The 21,172-nt window shown below is 35.9% G+C and overlaps 1 protein-coding gene and 1 long non-coding RNA gene across 9 annotated transcripts in view; one reads left to right on the top strand and one right to left on the bottom strand.

Moving 5' to 3' along the window:
- LOC140603685 (uncharacterized) overlaps positions 1-6,831 on the top strand; it is an 87,231-nt gene extending 80,400 nt beyond the window's left edge. Inside the window, exons 5-6 of one of the 2 annotated variants that reach the window (XR_012006641.1) lie at positions 4,552-4,698; positions 6,179-6,831. This is a non-coding gene — a long non-coding RNA (uncharacterized lncRNA). The remainder of the gene's footprint in view (positions 1-4,551; positions 4,699-6,178) is intronic. The other variant, XR_012006640.1, reaches the window with a different exon arrangement.
- The window catches only part of ZFPM2 (zinc finger protein, FOG family member 2), a 457,190-nt gene that overhangs the window by 189,777 nt on the left and 246,241 nt on the right, over positions 1-21,172 (bottom strand). The gene's annotated exons all lie outside the window — the stretch shown is intronic.

Below are 21,172 nucleotides of genomic sequence, written 5' to 3'. Positions count from 1 at the left end.
GGTCACTGATAAGTACAACCATGAGCTGTGAGGACAGAGGCTTCTTCTCACTTAAGGATCATCTGGAAGTAAAAGGAAGGAAAATGGAGCTAAGTAGGAGAAATCAGGAGCCAACAAACCTTGAAGGTATCCTGATGGCTTTTGAGAATCTCTGGTAGTAATGAATCATGAAGCCCAGTGAATTCCTCCCCTTGATCTCCGTAAGACATTTCACAGTTGTATTAGTAAATTTTTCCCTTTTCTTTAAGCTGGTTCAACTGCCTTCCCATTGCTTCCAGCCAAGGGTCCTTAATACATTCTCATTGACCACAACAATGCTCATCTAAAAGAGAGAAACCTAGGTCTAAAATCCAGGCACCATCATCAACAGTGTGACTTTCTACAAAGCCTCAGCATTCTCTGTGCCAACCTGTCTCGACATTCTGTTTCCGATGTAGAAGCAGCGTAATGGGGACAAAAGACAGGGCAAGAGGGCTACATCCAAAAATGGATCATGCCACTATCTTTCCTTTCAGATGTATTTGTTCTAGTTTAGAACTGAAGGGTACGGAAAAGTGAAGGGATAAGAGCATGGGGGGAACAAAAAGAATAAGGAGGACAGGGCAGAGAGAGAAAATGAACAATTTTGTCATCATTACACCTAAGGTTGGCCATGAATAGACATGTCCAAATCCAGTTAATTAGGGGACAAGCCCAGGGAACAGGTGATGAATTCTCTAGAGTGCCCTCACAGACTTTTCCGAGCAATAATGGAACTAGTAGCTGCCATCTGTAGGCTCTACCACGTGCCAGCTACTGGGCTCAGCGTTTTCATATGCTATCTTGTTAATTCCTTGGCTTAGACATCTTTTGGGTATGTTCTGAGGAATAAAAAGACTGTTGGCTATTCCCCAGAGCCTTGCAGTATAGAGCATGGCTTTAGGTGGTGATTGAGAGAAATGATTCTTTGCCGGCTGCCAAGCATAAGTTCAGGGGAATGACCGCTAAGCAAGAGGGAGGAGGAAGACAGCTCACCCATGGAAGCCAGGGGAGTTCGTCATTGCACTCTGTTGGGCTGGGAGAAGAAAACTAAAGCTGATACTAAATGACGATCTAGTACTTAGCACAAAATAAAAGAGAAGAATGGCTGAATTGGTTTGTATTTTAAAATATCCATAGTGAATATTAAAAGGCATTATTTTTCTCAGAAAATCTGACAAAATGCTGCAACAGTCATGCTAAAGTCTGAAGGATTTAGTCACTGACAAACATGCGTGAGCCTATCGTAGGGTGATTCCTTATAAACAAGTTTCTCTTCTTGAATTAAGATTATCACTATAAAAACCATAGATATGCGTTACTGTTAAACCATGATAACACCACACATCTTACTCCACAAAAATAGTAACAAATGAAACATAAAGATGATTTAATATTTTAAAGACATCAGAAATGAGCAATTGTTCCTTAAAGCTGTTTAGTGTATAGCAATATAAAGCATTTTGAGTTAAGTAAAAGAAAATAAGGGTGAAATAAAAATAAATTAGTAAATTCAAGGGAATGAATAAAGACACATGGAAAGTACAACAGGAGGAACATTTTGGACAGTATTTGTCATTTACCAAGACACTCTAATTTGTTGAAAAAAGTGAAATCTCTCTTTCTCTTTCTCAGTAGAAATTCAGTGTTTCAAATCATCTCTTTTTGTATGTGCGCAGTTCTGTTTTGTTTTGTTTTTTACTTTTTAAAAAATCTTCTCCTGGTCTGTAAACTTGAAGGAAGCAAAAAAGAAATACTTTACAATAATTTCAGAGTATATTTTATCCCCAAATCCACCATGAATAGACAAACTATGGACTCCAAATACTAAACTCATCATCGTAGATACAAAGCTTTTGAGTGTATTTTTTTATTATCAAGCCCAACTTTATGTTTTAGGAACATCTGTCTGTACCCTATAGACTAAAATCAACAGGAATATACTATCTTAAATACTTGAGCAAAACTCAGTAAAAGATACAGTAGGCAAACATTGTGGTCGGCTCAGCAGTGATTACCAACTCATGCTCCAAATTCACTATAAAATGAAAATCAATATTTCCACAAGTTCCTGCAACATAAAAGATAACCTTCATTGATTTTTCTAGACTTAGGCCTCTCTGATAAAATCTAATATAAATTTTCAACCATGAGGATTTGGATCAGAGCAGGGGTGATAAGTCCTGCACATCTCTTAAGAGGTGGAGAATTTTTTTTTTTAAAGTGCACGTTCATACTATTTATAATTTGCCCTGTGCAAGTGAAAGCCTTTTCCACCCGTGCTATCAGGAATCTCTTCTAATTTTTATTACTGTGAGGCTAAAGCCTGTTCCAGATAATTTGGAAATTTCAGGGGAGTTGTGATAGGGCTGATGGTGTAGCCCTGGCTGACTTGAGAAAGGAGCTAACCGGTAATAGCCTCCATGGCTGTGCTGATTAAATGTTGCCATAGATGAAAGGCCTGCCATTGCCGCAATAAATTAACCAATCACACAAATCCCAAGTCAGTGCTAATCCTTCCTTGATACTCTGATCCTCTGATCAGCTCAAGGAGGTAAAGAAACTGGCTTGTGACGCTTGGTGCTCTAACCCCTGGATTTCATGTACACAACGAGCTAATGATATCTTGCTGACCAGTTCAATGGGATGAACTTCTCTCACAACCCTTAGGGAACACCATGGCCTTCTTTAAGAATTAAAAAAAAAAAAAAAAAAAAAAAAGAAAGAAAAAAGAAAAAAGAAAAAAGAAAAAAAAAAGGAAAGAAAAACTGACAAGCAGATGGGAGGTTTTGTATTTTACTAGGAAACTGCAGGCAAACTATCCGGCGCTTGTTAACTAAAATAATCATGAAGCCAGGACCAAAGTATGACATGTTTTTTATCATTTAGGTGTGGATAATGAATCGCAAAAGGACAAGGATCAAACAGAAGTGGGAATACTAAAGAAAGCCAACTGGGGAGAGTGGCATTTCAAGACAGCAATGTGGTCTTTTTTAAATTTTTTATTGTGTGTGTGGTTCAATTTTGAAGCAGTTCTCTGTTGAGTATATTGCTTTATTTATTTTATTTTTTTGTAGATGCACATTTTGGACTTCTGCAGATTCTGTTAGAGACGCGATGATCCATAGCATTCTGCTGGTGTGATTAGAATCTGATTTAGGAATAGACTCATTTAATCAATTAGCAAAAGGTCTGGCCACATGCAGTGTCTTCCTGTTAATTATGTGAACATTGCCGCTGCAACAAGGTTTGTGAAATTGAGTCTGTGCAGGATGCATTAGTGGACTTCATAATTGGGGAAAGTTTTTTGTATATAGTAATTGGTTGCTAGAAGTAAGAAGGCTCTAGGGTTTTCTTCAGGGTTTCACACATAAAGAGGTTTTGAAAGGACTTCATTATCTTTCTTGGTCAGTCCCAAGAAATTAAAAACAATTCTTTTTTATAAGGCAGATGTAGGAACAAGGAGACAAATGTAGAAAATGAGCATTTTGGAAATATAACTCATTTATTTCATAGGAGAAGCTGTAAGTTGAGGGATGATACTCTGTGAATGTATATTGAATGATTTTATTTATGAGGGAGATGACAGGAAGAATTGATAGTTTTCCCAAAAGTTCTTCTAGCCGGTCCATAAAATTTAATCACATTAAGCAACTTGATGAAAGCAAAGCTAAAAGACTACAATTATAACTTGGCAAGTGGATATTCTAAGTTGAAAATTTGCTCATCGTGACAGATCAAAAGACTTTCATAAAAATAACAGTGATCATTCAGATCAGTGTTCTCTCTTATAAAACTTCCCTGGATTTTAACTATCGTATCATTCACCCTCTTTTTTATTTACATGATGATCATCATGTATGGGTAGTAGTACAGCTTTGTCAAGTGACCTTCCCAAAGGCAGTACTTCCCACTGCTGGACTCAGAGCGAGTAAGTCTGGTTCTGAGGAGCAGATCTCATGGGAATTAATTAGTCAGAACACGAAAACACAGCTTACTCCCTGCAAGGCATTCTGGGCCAATGCTGCAGAATAACACAGCCATTTCTGACCAAAAAGAAGAAGAAGAAGAAAAAAAAAAGGTCTTTTTTTTCTCCCCAAGAACAACAGATGTTATAACAGTCTAGAGAGGTGCTAAAGTAAGTTTTTTGCAGCAGAACAACAGGGCTGGAAAGAACTTAAATAATGATCCTCTGTAGAAATTAATCCTTTGGAGTTCTCATTTGATGTCTCACACCTGCAATATCTATTCAAATTTAATATTTATCCTCATTAATAGTCTTATATAATGTAGTTATAGTGCAGCAGTACTATTAGGAATTTGATTCACTATCATTCCCAAATGGAAGACACTATTCATGGGAAAAAATTAAATAGAAGACCATTTAAAACATGCTGTAGTATATAGAGATTTTTCTTGCTAACTTAGGATAAGGATAACTCACATATATTATTACACTATCCTTTTACTGTTAAATTAAGATGGGTTGATACCACCATCATTATTATTAGAATATTTGTCTCTGTTAAATAGGATGAAAAACAAGAAAGAGACTGGAAGTGACAAACTTAAAGAGAAAGAAAACAAAAATTTTGTATCCTATCATCATTCTTAACAAACAGCTGTGCATTTGTTAGTGTTAATGAGGATACACATGGAACGTTTCTGAGAAAATCAGAGGTGAGATATTCGAGTCTGTTCTTTTTTGTCATGAACACACATACATAAAGCCTTATAAATGAAAACTCATTGAAACACATCATCTCCACATCCAGTTTTAAATAAGTAGAACTATGTCACCATTTGCTATAACTCAAATTATATCAATTTCCAAGATTAGATATATACACAGAAAACAAGACAGCATTTTTAAAACTGACCATCGTGTCAATTCCTGCCAATCCAAAGGTTTCTTCCTGATTTTCAGAGACGTTAAACAGAGCCTAGGAATAGCAGGACCCTAACATTCAACTTAAGTCCCAAATTCTGCATCTCTTAATAATGCCTCTTTTCACCAGACACCAGGACACAGTTTTCATATACAAGGGGTAACGGTAAGGACACAGCTATTATATCAAAGGGGCATCTGGAACGAAATCACAAAAATGTGAAACTGAGATCGACATTTAAGTGTACAATCTCAATTCTACTTCCTGAAAAAAAAAAAATGGCTTTAACTAAATTCCCAGAGTAAGGAAACAAGAAGCAATGGAGTGAGTATAGTATGTCTATCCCTTTTCTGGGTGTCATAAATGAAATCACTGCAGATACTACCTTGCTTGCTTGAGGTTTTAGAGATAAATGTCCCAGGACTTCTCTACCCCCCAGGGATTTTTCTACTTAGGAATCTTATAATCACACCCTCAAAGATGCAGATCAAGATCTTCCTCTTTGGCACGAATTACCTTATATGATAATGAGAGGATAGTTAGATTTTCATAGAAAAGAAATGATTTAACTCTCATGGGCTCTTTTCTCACTACTGCTATGCAGAAGCTGCTTTGGATTCCAAATTAGATTAAGCAACCTCCAGAAGTTTTAGGGTTGATGATAAACTGGTGAAGGGTTTCACAGGAAAAGAAGAATATGCTCTTTCCCTAGGTACAGTGTACCAGAATAGTTAGGGAGAGTGAGAATCTCTTTTCACTGGGATGGTGCTAATAAGGAAGCTATAGCCTTCATTATAAATGAAATTTTTTGCTTTTCTATTCTTTTCTCTCTCTCTCCTTTTCTTTCTTTCTTTCTTTCTTTTTTCTTTCTTTCTTTCTTTTGAGGGGAAAATGCAGAGTGAAAGAAAAAAAGAATTAATAAAAACCTTTACTCTTTCTCTGACTTTTATCATCTGTTTTGTTTTCTCTCTCCTCTTGGTGATTTCTCCTCATTCACTTTTATTCCTTTTAATCTGACTAGGCAAGACATGTAACTATCAGGGAATCTAAACATGTTTTCACTCATCCAATTTACAACCTGCTCTTCTGTTCTGATATGGATACTACTATTTGTCATAAGTTTTTAATGAGTACAGAATTATTGTCTACTAAATACTGAAATGCTTCAACCATTTTTAGTCCATGGTATTACACAATTGGTCACTGTTTGTTTTTCTTTCAGACAAAAGTAAGACATCAGCTAATTCTGCTTGCTTTGCTTCTCTCTTCAGGTTGTTTGAAAGTACACACAGATTCTGGATGATACTGGAAACCAATTATAGTACACTAGCAAGCATTAAACAGTTTTTTCCAGATTTAATCATGAGGAATACGCAGATTAAAGAGATGTGAGAAGAAGTTATGTGCTCACCCAATGGCTAAAGACCGTAACAGAGATGGTCTTAGCTGTGATATGGATTTAAAAATGCTGACAAAAAATAAATCACCATACTTAATTGTTCTCTAGTCCATCACCACTGAATAGAAAATGAAATCTAGATTTCTTTGTTTGGCATGGAAAGTTTCCCACTTTCTGGTCACTAATCCTTCTTTTTACTCATTACTAGCCCCAGACACCTGTTTCATGCCCTCATGCCTTTGTCTATGCTTTTGCTATTCCCTGGAATTTATATTATTAATTTATTTGCTAAGTGGATTAATCCTCCAAATTTTTTTCTGAAAATCATGAAGACTTCCATGGGTACTTGAGACAGTCAAATGTTTTATTTCCATACTTACCCTCAACAGATATTTTTGTTTTATGGCTGGCCAGCATTTGGTCCAGCTCCTTTTGATGATAGCTGTGTCTTCTTGGGCAATTTCTCCATTGGACACACATACTGGGATATTAATCTAGGGGCCCTTCCTTCCCTAGCCAAGTGGCAAAGACATGGCCTATGCTAGACTGACAGGGCATGCCTTTCCTGGACCTGTATCTTAAACAAAGAAAAAAAAAAAAACACCAAAACTTGTCAGAGCTCATTCTTGCTTCTCAAAGTGCCTTGACAAAACTGTACAATGGTTCCTGTTATATATAAGACACCTCCCATCCTCACACTGTCTTGATTCCTGCCCTGTTCTAAACCTGGGTCTCTGACCTCCTAAGGATTCTGTGAAACCCCTATACCTTCCCCATAAATGCTGTTTCTGCCTAAGTTAGCCAGAGGTTGTTTCTATTGTTCTTTTATTTTTTTCTTTATATGTCTTTATCAGAAATCACTCTACTATATTACATTCATATTTCTACATATCTGGTTCTCTCATTAGACTGAGTTCCTTGAGGGGAGAGTACATCTAAATCATTTGTTTATCCCCAGTCCCTTGACACTGATGAGCTCATGGTAAGGATTCAAAAAGTGTGTGTTGAATCAATCAAAGACTTAGGGGTGCCTGGGTGGCTCAATGGTTGAGCTTCTGCCTTTGGCTCAGGTGGTGATCCTGGGGTCCTGGGATCAACTCCCATATTGGGCTCCCCGTGGAGAGCCTGCTTCTCCCTCCACCTCTCTCTCTGTGTCTCTATGAATAAATAAATAAAATCTTTACAGAAAATGAAAGACTTAAAGAGACAAAAATGCTCATGAAGGCCATTATTAAAATATAACTGTAGGGAGGTATGTACACATCAAAACGGTTAAGAACTTTTAAGTCAGACTTAAGTTCAGGATTTGCACTTATTAGGTGAGTGCTTTTGGAGGAGAAACTGAAACCTCAGTTTCCTCATCCATAAAATGAACAAACTAGATCAGCTTCACAGAGTTAACGGAAATACAAAACAACCAAACAGCAAGCTAGTCCCTTGCACTGAAAATAGTAACATTAATAATTAGGTTATGAATAAAATGACTTACTCTAAGTTAGAACTGTGGGCTTTTGCAATTTAGAATGTAATGATCTACAATAATTATTCAAAATAGTCTTAACATGTTTTAAAAGTCATTATAAAGTGCTACAAGGCTAAGGAAAACTTTATTCTGTTTTAAAAGGTATGATCAAGTTAAAATGTATCTACAGACCTCTTTAGGGTAAAGAATCTTCTAGAAAATATTTTTTTTGCAATATTGGCACAATATTCTTCCTAAACACTAAGAGGCACCAACCACGTGCAGGGTTGCTGTCCTGAATCAGGCAAGATAAGTGGAAGTCAAAGAGCCCCATAATAGAAGAGATGAGTTGATTTAAAACTCAGGCATTTTGAGATGCCTTTAAAGATCTCACTGCATTCTTTGTCAACGAACAAGATCATCAAAATTTTAAGTTTTTACTACAATAACCCTGGGTCCCCTGGAGAATACTCAGTGAAATATGAGAGCGGTTTTAATACCTTGAAGCCCAGCTGCATTCTAGCGAGGTCAGCCGAGGAGCAGTGCTAAGACTCGAGGGCCATAATGACTCCATATGGAGCCGGCGAGCAGCAAAGGTAATAAACTTTCCCACGATGATTTCTTTGCTCCTTGCAGTACTAAATGTAGACTGACAATCGCACATCTTTCTTTCAAAGGAATTTTTGACTTCAAGAATCACGATTTTTTGCCAACAATGATTCAGATCTACAAATTTACAGAAAGCACTGGTCCCACCTAACGAGGCTATATGCATGTGTGTGTGTGTGTTTAATATTTTAATGCCACTGATAGAAAGTCTGCACCCCTTGACTTGTGCACAAAGATATTTCCTTTTTTTTTCTTTCTTGGAATGGAATACTCACTGAAGAGAAACTGGCATTAGCTTCCATGGTAATAAGATGACTCTAAATGAGGCATCTGAGGACAGAAACATTAGAAATTGGGGACAGCTGCGGACAGCAGATTTGGGACACTGGTATCATGTATGTAACAAATCTTTATTAATAAGTACATTAAATCCCATATTTTTCATTTATAACTGCTGCATAATTTCCTGTTAACACTTCATGTAAATTCCAGATAAGGTAATAATTTTTTTTTCAGAATTCTATTTCTGTTTCATTATATGTTCTATACTCTGCCCCACAGGTCAGTTGCATGATTGAAGTATTATGCCTCATTAAAATTCCACTAGTTAAAACATGGAGACGGAATTTTGGTAATTCTTTGCTCCATTGCTAGAATTAACCATTCCAATACATTCCTGGGCTCCCTGAACCTCATAATTTATGTACACATATACACTCACATCTACACCATTAACAAGTTCTTAAATATACACACATATGAGAAGCATATGCAACACAGATATGTGCTGGTCAAGGGGTCTCGATGTCCTCAACAGAAAGCTCTTATCTTTCTTTTGCTCCAGTGGCTGAAAATCCTTGCCCCACCACCCTCCCAGTTCAGTATTTCTAGCTAGCAGCTGCTATCAGAAACCTAAATAACAAAAATATGCAAACTTGCACACTAATTCCCTTTGGAGATAGATCTTGGCTGCAGCCCTGTCATAAATCAGAGAATTTCGATATGAAATGAGGCAAGCAGCTCTAATCATTTCTGCATTTCAAATTGGATCACTGGCTCAATCACTGGGCTTTTTTAAACTGCTTGCCTAAGAGCAAATGTGAGGCGGGAGATAATTCTGAAGACATCTCTTCTTTTGTGGCCGTAGAACTCTTTTAACTGTTTCAAGACTGAAGGCCACATTTCAGTGATAATAGCACAAATCTGCTGGGAGAGATATGGATCCTTCAAGACATCTTCCTCCTCTTTCAACTCCAGAATTCCATCAATATCTGCATATATTATATATATTAATATATGTGTGTGCATATGGGTTTTGTGTGTCTAAAAAAGAAAGTGAGAAAAAAAAAAAAAAAAGAAGAGAAACATCTGACATGGATCCACAGTCTATTTCTCCTCAGAATTTCCTGTTTTTGACACAAGGCAAGTTTCAATTGCTCTGTGAGATAGTTAACATTTTTAAACTGGGAAAATGTATTTCAAATCAAATGAAATTGTACCAAAATGTGGAAGACTCTGGGGTTTCAAGGATGGCCTGTGGATCTGGCCACCCTTCAGTAGCCGAATGAGAAATAGGAAAGTCTTTTCACCTCCCTGGATGTTTTTTGCATTCTTATTATGATTGCATCATTATATTTTCACATCTCAGGCAACCCTTTAAAAACAATGTATCAAGGGGGAAAAAAGGGAGAAGAAAAAAAAAAGCCTTCAAGGCAATTACGGAGAGTAAAGAATCCTCTTGACCTTTTGATATTTTTGCTTTGAGTCTCCCTTATTTCTTATCCAAATGATACTAAAGGCTTGTTGCAGGTTTCCTGTGCTCACTACAGTGCTTTGAAATGGAATTTAACTGTTTTTCAGAAGCTTCGGTAATGCCTTGTAAGCCTAATAGTGATCTGATGAAATTTTAAAGCTAAGCTGCTTGTGTTTTGAGAACAGAATAAAAATGTTTATCAAATTTTTCTTTTACACAGTTAACCAACAAGACAACTCTGCTTTATCTGGCGCTTTATTTTTCTGTTCTATTTTCACTTTTTGATGGCTGACACTGTATTTTATTTCTGGGGACTCATGATGTGAAATTTGCCATTCTCTAGTTATTAATTTTGAAAATTGGGAGAGGGCTGATGTTATGCTGATACAGGTGTTGGGGGACTTAATCACGCTACTTACATTTTTACTATGGCAACCCAATAAATGAGAGCATTACTGGGTATTCTATGTACAGCTTTATAAATTGCATTTCTACTAAGCAAAGTGAATATGACTGCATTTGTCCTGCATACTTTCAGGCTGATTAAGATAATTCAATTTCTACAGCTTATCAAATCATATAAAAATCAAAAGCCTTTAAATTAAATATTTATGATGTGAAATTTTAGCATTTATTTATTTTTTATTTTTCTTGCATATAAGTTTAAAATTGTATTAGACTCAAGATACTGTTTTCCTAAGTGTTAATTAAAGCTAAACTTACAGTGCTGTCTTTGTTAATTCCACAGTTTTAAGAATAAATGTTATATATTTTTAAAGAATTATTAAACCTTATGTTTAATAAACAAATTTTGTGACTTAAAAAAACACTGCTATAAATAAAAATGCTTAAGTAATCCAACTTATTATAAAGCAAAATCATTTACTAACATTTAGGGGTCACTTGGTTTCTGTAATTGGCGCTTTTTTTTTGTTGTTTTTCAAATAATTAATGCAAGGAGAACTCCACAAAGTTCTAAGAAGTTCCAAAAATTTAATCTCATGAATATGTAGCGTTTACTGTTTACAACCCAGTTTGTGGCCTCCACAGAGAAGAAAAACATCAGAATCAGCCCACTGATTCATAACCTATTTTTACCTTTTTTTTTAAATCTGAGAACATTCAGCTAAGGCTCTAAGCTTTAGTAGGGAGTTAAGTCTGAAAACTGAAGTTATTTTAAGAGAACGGGGGTAGTTGTTACCACACTAACTTATCATACCCATAACTGATAAATACTTATAATAACCTTGCATTATCCTTCTAATCCCTCCTATTTTTATTTTCCTGGATAAGTTCCAAACTATTAAGACTACGGCACAACTATACTCTTTCAAGTCTGATACGCTTATTCCTAAAGTGCATCATATGTCTTGTGCAGTGATTGAGTGGGTGTTGGTAAAAAGTTAACTACACTTTCCCCGACTCGGTGTGTGTGTGCATGTATATATATATGTATACACATGCTTTGTTCTTGTATTGTTACATGAATTTCTTCAAAGTACTATGCCAAGTGTAAAAGCTGTCTGCATCCATTAGAGAGAACTCTTGAAGTTTGGATACAGATATCTCTTCAAATTTATCATCTAACTCAAAAACACCTTTGGCTACCTCTATGGCCCCCAAAACCACTTCTCATGACTTGAAATGATCCAGCCCTCACAAAGAAATACATAAGGCATTTTTAGTATACATATGGCTCAAAACAGGTATTTAAAATAAGTAATAAAATTGTAGTATTGACACAAGTTGTATGCTGTATGACACTTATATACTGCTGCTATGAATATTATGATTATCGTCCTGCACAGATCACCCATCTGCAACAGAAGGGAGGACAATAACTTGATATGGGTGGAACACAATAAAGGGAGTTTCTCAGATACATGGCAGTGACATCACTGAATTAAAATGCAGCTTTTCAGAGACAAAAGCTAACCGCCCCCCCCCACCCAACAGTGCGAGGAGTACAGCACACAGCAAATGGACATGAAGCATCAGCTTAGCTCAAAAGAAAACCAAGGGAAAATAATAAAAGTGAGCAGCAGAGTGGCACTCAGCAGCTAATTCAAAAAGGAAAGAGAAAGATAGCAGAGTCGTAAACAAAATGAATTGGAATATGAGTTAAAGGGAAAGTGCCAAGAACAGAAAGAATATGAATGGCAGAGTAGAAAAAGGAGGAAAAGAAAGAATAACTGGGTAATATGAGGTGAAGACACAAAACTAAGCTAGCAGTACGAAATAGGAGGCCAACAAGGGATTTAGCAACAAAAAAATACTATTAATCCAAATATATCACAAACACCTCAAACATTCTGCCTGTAATAAATTCAAATTTCTATATTAAACAAATCCCTAGCTTTTCTTAACTTTAGGTTTTTGTGAGCTTTGTTGGCAAAGTAGCTAAAATTGTTTGCAAAAGTTATTTTTTCTGATTATATATAAAAAACCGCCATATGGCTGGTAGGTATATTGCCAAGATAGTCTCTTTGTTGAGGCTTAAGAAAGCTATTGCACAAAGTCTGGATATGACATGACAAAACTTGGGATTGTCATTTTCCATACATCATTTCTGTCCTTCAGATCATGACCCAATGACGTTCTGTTGGAACTTCATGGCACAAAAAAAACCCTTATATAAATATTGGCTGTTAATGATCAAGAGGTTGAATCATAGGACTAGGGGTGGAGTCCATGATGAATTTGGATCTAAGACCTACTAGGTTTGCACAAGCCCCTTCTTGGAGCTTTCACCTCTCAGGTGACTGTCTAGGCTAACTGCTTTGTAACCCGTTTTGAGCTACAAAGGTTTTAAAACATAAATGGGATTAGGAACCCTTAAATCCCATTCAACTGTGTGCACTCTGGATCAGGCATTTTTCCCCAAATACTGTCTGTGGCCATGTTCTCAACAGGTCAATGAGGAGAGGCCCCCAAACCTACCCATCATCAGCTGTCACCTAAACTTGCCCCCTGACTGGCCTGACATACATCCTTACTCTAAGAATTTAGTAAAGGACTATCTTAAATGGCATCCTGCCTGTGAGGAGGCAGTGTGGTTAATCTTTGACAAAAGAGCATTCACATGTCAACAAAACAAATGCCTAATGGAAGGCCCTACCGCAAAAGAATAAAGTAGGCCATTCAAGCTGCCAATAAAAAAGAAATTTAGAAAAGATTGAAAGTTTGATTCTAGCATCATCATTTCCACTGAGACTGAAGTCCAACCCAACATCCAGTACTCCCCCAGCAGCCTTAAACTGAAGCTATACCAGGCCCAAAGAGTCGACATGAAGAGTCTCGTACAATGAAGTGTTTTCAACTCAGAGGAGGGGAGAAGGAAAATCAAAACACTGTCTCTTATGATGACATGTGATCTTTAAGTAAAACATGTATTCAAAATATTGTGGGAGGGACGCCTGGGTGGCTCAGCGGTTGAGTGTCTGCCTTCATCTTGAGTCGTGATCCTGTGTTCCCGGGATCAAGTTCCACATTGGACTCCTGCATGGAGCCTGCTTCTCCTTCTGCCTGTCTCTGCCGCTCTCTCTCTCTTTTTCTCTCTCTGTCTCAATCTGTGTCTCTCATGAATAAATAAACAAATCTTTAAAAAAAATTATTGTGGGAAAGATTACTGAAGGAAGAAAAATACTTCTTTATCTTCCAGTCTGTTTTTCCTATATTTGCCACCAGAATCCTTTCTTTTCCATACAAAGGGAGTACTTTTGAGTAGTCCCAGATTTTACCACACCAGAAACTGAGTTGGCTATTTCAACAGAATTCATGTCTCTGCCCTATGTATGTAAGCAGATTAATCCTTAGATCAAATATTATCAAATGTATTCTAATCCATTTCTTCTCTTGCTTATATAGGTTATAAAATAGGCTTGTTTTTTCAAATCCAACCTATATTACGTTCCCTCCAAATGCACATATTCTCACCAAATGTAATAGCCTAATAGCCCGTAAAACAAATGAACAAAAACCAATGTTTAGAACTAAAAACAGAACCAAAGTGTGTAGATTTTCTCAACCTTTCCCAGAGTGGCCTTGTATTGTCATAATCTATACTGCTAATCTCTTAAAATAGTCTATCCTCCTGGTCTCAAATAGGGATAATTTTATGCCCCCATCCAGGGGACATCTAGCAATGCCAAGAGAAATTTTTGAGTGTCACAATCAAGAGGCATGCTCCTGGCATCTAGTAAAGAGCAGGATGCTGCCAAACATCCTACAGTGCACAAGATAGCTCTTCATGAAAGAAGATTACAATAGTGCCAAGGTTAATAAATATTCTTAATCTATATTTCTGATCTATCTATACTTCCTGGTTTATAATTTATAACACTGTACAATAGTTTCCTTTGTTATTTGTGCTTTATAGAAATGCTTCATATGGAAACCTGAAAAGAAATCTGTCAGCAATTTGTTTCTGGATTATACTCTACTTGCTAACACTTTCACAAAGTAAGGGACAGTCAGTATTTTTACTCCATGTCATTTTTTTCTTGGTTTTATCACAGGGAAAAAAAAAAAAAAAAAAAAGCATTGGCATGCATTCTAAAGTAGAAGGCATTTTGACAATTCTTATGTTAAGTTTAATATAGTAAAAGGCCCACAGTTCCAAGTTTGAAATAAGTGGTATTCTTCTGCTTATGGCTAAAGCAATCCTTTAAGTACTATGAGATGCCACCTTCACTTTTATTCCATGCATGTGCCATTCATCTCTAAGAGTGTTAAGCCCAAAGCTTTTACCTTTGTACACAATCCTCAAAATAACTCTATGTTCTGGTTAAGTCTTTAATTAGATTGCAAACTCCTTGAAGGCAAGGATATTTTCCTTATTTTTTATGTCTGCTCAAAAAAAATTTAAAAAGAAGGAAAGAAAGAAAGAAAGAAAGAAAGAAAGAAAGAAAGAAGAAAGAAAGAAAGAAGAAAGAAAGAAAGAAAGAAAGAAAGAAAGAAAGAAAGAAAGAAAGAAAGAAAGAAAGAAAGAAAAGAAAGAAAGAAAGACAGGCAGTGGCCTAAAAAACAAATATGTTACATGAGGTCAAAAAAATTCAAATATACTTTGATGTTGGATCAATTGTAATAAAGAGATCCCAGAAACTTTCAGAGAAGCCTCAATGATCTAATGCACAACTCAGTTGCATATATTTCTGAGCAGCCTGGGTGGCTCAGCGGTTTAGTGCCGCCTTTGGCCCAGGGCCTGAAGAGACCCAGGATAGAGTCCCGTGTCGGGCTCCCTGCATGGAGCCTGCTTCTCCCTCTGTCTGTGTTTCGGCCTCTCTCTCACTCTCTCTGTGTCTCTCATGAATAAATAAATAAAATCTTTAAAAAAAATCTCTAAAAATTGGAAGTGGTAGAAAAAAAAGTGGGAGGAGGATTATTTCGAATCTCCTTTGATGACATTTAGAAGTATCCTTGGGTAGTCAAAACAAAATTTAAAAATTGCATGGAAATAATCTGCAGTGGAGTTCAAAGTCAACTAGGCTGATGATTTAGGTATGTCATCAAAATATCTTTCAACTGACAAAAGAGTTATTTCATCTTAATGTACAACTCAGTGGTTCTTGAAATCTGCTGTGTTCTCTTTTGTCTGTAGGCCTTTGTACATTGTATTCTGCTACCTCCAACACACACACACAAACACACACACCCCTTCCAATTCCCAAATACTCTTAAACTAATTTATTTCTATTCGGTCTACAGGCCTCCATTTAGATATCACTTCTATTTTTTTATTCCCAAATATATGTTAGATATTTTTCTAACATATTATATTTCCTTTTTTTTTAGCACTTACAATATTATCACTACTTACCTACTATATAGTAGTTCCCCACTATTTGTTCACATTTCCTATTAAATAAAATCTACAGGATAACAAGATCCAAATCTATTTCAAGTACATTGAAGTATCTTCAGAGCCTAGGACCATGCCTAGTATCTCCTTACTAATAAATGTTAAGATAATGAGTAGATGAATGAAATAAAATACATAAACAGTTACTTTCTATGTATCCACTCCTACGCAGAGCACATATATAACTTGACTCAGACCAGACAGTTATATATTCAAAACAGACAATAAATCAAGGTTGAAGTGATTTGGTCATCTACACCTTTAGAGAGGAAGCCAGAAAGCACTGGGTGCTGGTACAAATAGAAGGGGAAAAAAAAAAAAAAAAACCCTGAAACCATGGACTTCAATAAGTTTATATCCCACTATTCGCCAGCTATTTTCTGCTTTCTTCTTTAAGAAACATTGTATTCTGGTCATTGTATGCCTACTATGGAAATACCCACCCCGCCAAGCAAAAACAAACAAACAAACAAACAAACAAAAAAAACAGGAACACTAAAGTATCTTAAAAACCTTTCTATGTAGATCAGATAGCATGGTAACAACTATTAAACAGCTGATAATTTGTAAGGATTACAGTGTAAAGCATGTCCTCGTCTGGATTAGATCCCAATGCTTCCCTGCCCCAAGTTACAAGTGGTATTATTTATTCCATTATACTTTTCCTTCCCCCAAACAGTCATTTGTTTTAGGTCAAAATTGGTCAGGAGAAAGAGCAGTTTTTATAGCCACACACCTACCCCCTATCATAACCAATGTCCTACCTTTAAGGACAGAAACACAGAGTTATGAACAACAGTTCTGCTATCTAATGTGGTGCTTGCATTTAACTGATCACCAACTCTAGTGGTGAGACGCAGACCATTGTCAGATACCTAGTATTTTTCAAGACATTGTCCAGACTAGTTTCCCTGTTGCCTTATCGGAGGGTTTTATCGGGCCTCTGCATGATAAGGGTTGCTATTATTTGCCAAGTTGGAATTTTTGTAAAATTCCTTAATTTTCTGTTGTTAATCCATCAAACATAAACACACAAAAACTTATCTTATTCTACAAGAAGAAATGATTGTTGGCAAACCAGGAGATAAAAGGGTTGGGAGCAACAAGTTGTCTTTAGTTTCCTCAACTCTGTCCAAACCAGGCTACTTTGTGTGTTTGACACCAGAGGACAGAACAATCTATGCACAGTACTCCCCACGGCTTTTTTTTTTTTTTTTTTTTTTTTCCTCAGCATGTTCAGATCAAGACTTACTGGGAAGAAGGAATTTACTTTCCTTATATTGTTTTTTCTTGTTGTTAGGATAGACATCATAAAATACATTCTGTTAATGACACAGAGGCATAATTCTAAACAATTTAGAAAAAAACAAAGTGAAATATTATAAAGGAGAATAACTGTATTTCTAAAAGTAACCTTAAAAACATATAGAGCACCCCGTCATTGTTATTTCAGTTCAAAATATACTGCTAAATAGCACTATAATTTAGAAATTCCAATATTTAAAAATAGTATTTTTCACTTGCAAACTCATTTTTTCAGATGCCAAAAAAAGCTCAAATATAATTCAGGATCTTTAAAAAAATGTAATACTAAACAAAAAAGGGAGGGTGGGAATATGATAAAAATATATTTTACTTCATGAGGAATTTTAGAAATCAAGCAGAAAAAAAATTTGCTTAACCTGCTAACTTCTTACAAACTTTTTAGGTCTTTTAAAGAATCTTTCTTTACATGGTTTATGAATATAGTAGTCTGCAAGAGGGCTATTCCGTGATGTCTTTACTAAAATGGACAATGAGCAATGAATTGCTAGGTTGCATAGATTCAGAGTCCTGAGTCCTTCAATCCACTTCAGTAGAACACTCCTCTCTGATTTCCTTCAGCGCCTTTTCTCCAAACCAGCACTTCCAGCCCATATGTTTATTCTCCAATCCTCTGGGAAGTCACCTTTCATCAAAAGAAGTGTGCTAATCTTCCACAGTACCACTGCCATTGGCACCTCTTGCCCCCTTTACACTGCTTCTATCTGAGTATTCAGGAAAAAGCTTTTAGGACTTACAACAATACAAAAAGGAAAAAAAAAAAAATCCTTAACTGCTTTGGCAAATGAAAGAGCTAGCTTCGTCTCAAAACTCAATTGCATAGACTTCAGAAATCATAAAATTCATGAACCCACAAAAGACATCCTCTAATTTATTTCTAAGAAACAAACTGCAAACTTGTTGCCTATTTTTCCCTGTAAGTATTAAAAGACTAATTTTTTAAAAAAACAATTTATTTCTGCTTTTCAACATTAATGGACAGCAACCATCTCCCAAATATTGTAAAGATATAATACCCAGTGTTGTTTTTTCAATACACGGGTATGTAACCAGATAATATATAATCAATACATAACCAAATCATACCTATAACTAAATATATAACCATAGAATAAGCAAATCGCATGAAGCAAGAGAAGTTTGGGGAAGTGATAAACATGGATAATCCATTCCATTTTCATTAATTTAAAAAGTTATGAATAAGTTCCAAATAAGGAGTATAGTACCCTGTATTAATGGCTGATTTCTCAGTTTACTTATTTTAGCTAAAGTTCCATTCAAAAAAATAAATAAATAAAGTTCCATTCAGCACAAATTTGAAGGAAACCACCTAGATTTCTGGGTGTCTATGGCTAAAAGACTTCCTTAATGACCTATCTACCAGATGTTGCTAGCCAGCAGGAGGAGGGATGGACACAGCTGCAGCATTTGCTCCTCCCAGGCAGATAGATGGTCACATTAAAAATTGAAATCCGTTGCTGCCAAACACCTCATGTTGGTACATTCACAGTGTACACTGTTTCTCAACCTTGGCACTATGACATCTTGACCCAGATTATTCTTCATTGTGGGAAGCTAGCTAGTGCTTTGCAGGAGGTTTAGCAATAACTCTGGCCTCAACCAACTGCAGGATGGTAGCAATACTCTCCTTCTTCCTCCTCCACCCCCTACCCTCAGCCTGTGAACCAAAAATGTCTCTGGGCATTACCCTTAGGGGCAAAACTCCCCTGGTTGAGAACCACTGAATTAACCATGATTCAATAATGAAGAGTTATGAAGATAGCCTTTCATTCTTTCCAACTCATTTTTCTGATCTAAACCAGTTTTGAAATACCATATGTTCTTTCCAAGGTAGGATATCACCTCAAAGCTAATATATCCAGGTGGGTTGGTCAGTAAAATTACGGTTTCTCCAAGATCTCATTCTGTGCTTTTGAATCTAAAGTACTAGAAAGAATCCTTGACAAGATGAAGTTATATAATCTCATCCGACAAATGATCTCACTTCAATGCTAACACTAACTTTACTATGAAGCAAAAACAGGCACATTTTCAAATATTGATTCCAACTAATGTCTGATCCTAACAGGCATGATCTTATCAAGGCCCTACTATAATAGAAGGAGTGTCAGAGTTAAACAGAATAGGCTAGGATAAGATTGCAATCTACCTCACAATGATGTGATGGTATCACAGAATGGGGATAGTATTCTAAGTAATTATCATTAATAGATCCTGGCACAGGAAAGAGCAGGCCTCACTAGATCTAAACAAATTTGAGTGAGATTAAAATAAGGTTGTTGAGAATCAAAGTTTAAGGTACTAGGTGTTTTCGAAGTCATTTTTCAAAGTTTAAAATACTAGATTCTAAGTGAACAGGGAAGTGTAGAATGATCTAAGTACCATGAACATTCAAATATTCAGGGGGGGGAAATGCCACTTTATTATTGATGCAGGTGCATTTATTTGTCTCTCTGCCTACCACATCCATTCTAGTTATTTCTATGTTTGGGTCTAATTAGAGTATTAGTAAACAGGTTAGTTCTAGCTACTGAACAAGGTTAAATGCATTTGCTATTTGCAGTCTACCAGACATCAATCTAATAAATTAATCTCCATCACAAGAAACAGAAAAGGTTTGTTTATATTCCTTAAGTCAGTGGCCCAGGTTTAGTATATGCTTCTGAAACCATGTAAGGCATCTTAATGCAGAAAAGGTTCAAAAGTAGCTTTTCCAACTTCTAAATATAAGATCCTTGTACTGTGCTGATTCATTCATTCTTCAGCCTCTGTGTCCCAGTACACAAAAAGTCATGATTATCACTTCAAAGAAGTAGTAAGTACATGCAATCTAAGAAGGATTCAGGATCCTTTCTATTTTAACTAATTAATGACAACTTAATAGACATAATGGCATCTAGTAGAAGATTTTTATCTTTTGGAAGGTCTGTTGTATAAACCCATTACTACTTGCTGAGATTTCTTTTTCTTGCTAAGATTTTTATGCTTATTATATTGAGCTAAATATATGTTTGCATGAAAAAATACTAGTGATCATTAGTCCAAATAATTAAGAGAACACAAATGATTTTGCTAGAAACTTACTTTTAAACTCTAAAGAGGTCCCTACTCCTCCCTGTATAAAACAGAGATAACGAGTCCTTTTCTTAGTACCATGACACAACATTTAAAGTTAAGCAAACAATATAAGAGTATTAATTAGTTAATGTGATCAAAAGAATGTTCCAGTGATTTTTTTTCATATATATTGAAAGCACAGTTATGATTATTACTAGCCCGGTTATTTTTCTTATTCACACTCTGTCCAGACTTTTCTGGGAGGGGAAGAGCCAAACTATATCTTACTTTGTGTTTCTTTTCTCAAATGGGTGATTAATTACAGGTGCTGAAATCTTTTGGATAATCACCCAGGATGAATGCATCGCTTAAATCAGCAGGACATAGAGAGCTCTAAATGCTACTAGTTGTTAACATAGTAAAGCAAAACAGAACATTCTCCGCTTTGTATCTTGTCTAAAAATAATGCAGTCATTGACCTTAACCTTATCAAACTGGTCCCATCATCAAGGTCAAATACAATAGTAAATAACTTCAATTGGACATGAGCATACCGTAAGTATTTATTATACAACTATATCTGTACTCACATTTTTCTATATAAAATGTGCTTACAAAAATTATTTTTTTTCAGTAAATAAATTTAATTTTGAAATGGACTAGTGAGATTTGGCAAAGACTTAGATACAAAGGATATCTATCCCTTTTAGTCATCTTCTAAGAGCCTCTATTTCTACCCCAATGCCATAATACATGATATACATGGACAGACCCCATATTA

This window comes from Canis lupus, chromosome 14 (genome assembly GCF_048164855.1).
Source record: "Canis lupus baileyi chromosome 14, mCanLup2.hap1, whole genome shotgun sequence".
In the NCBI taxonomy this organism is placed as follows: Eukaryota; Metazoa; Chordata; class Mammalia; order Carnivora; family Canidae; genus Canis; species Canis lupus.
The sequence above is the reverse complement of the archived record's forward strand: the minus strand, read 5'-3'. Positions and strand labels throughout refer to the sequence as shown.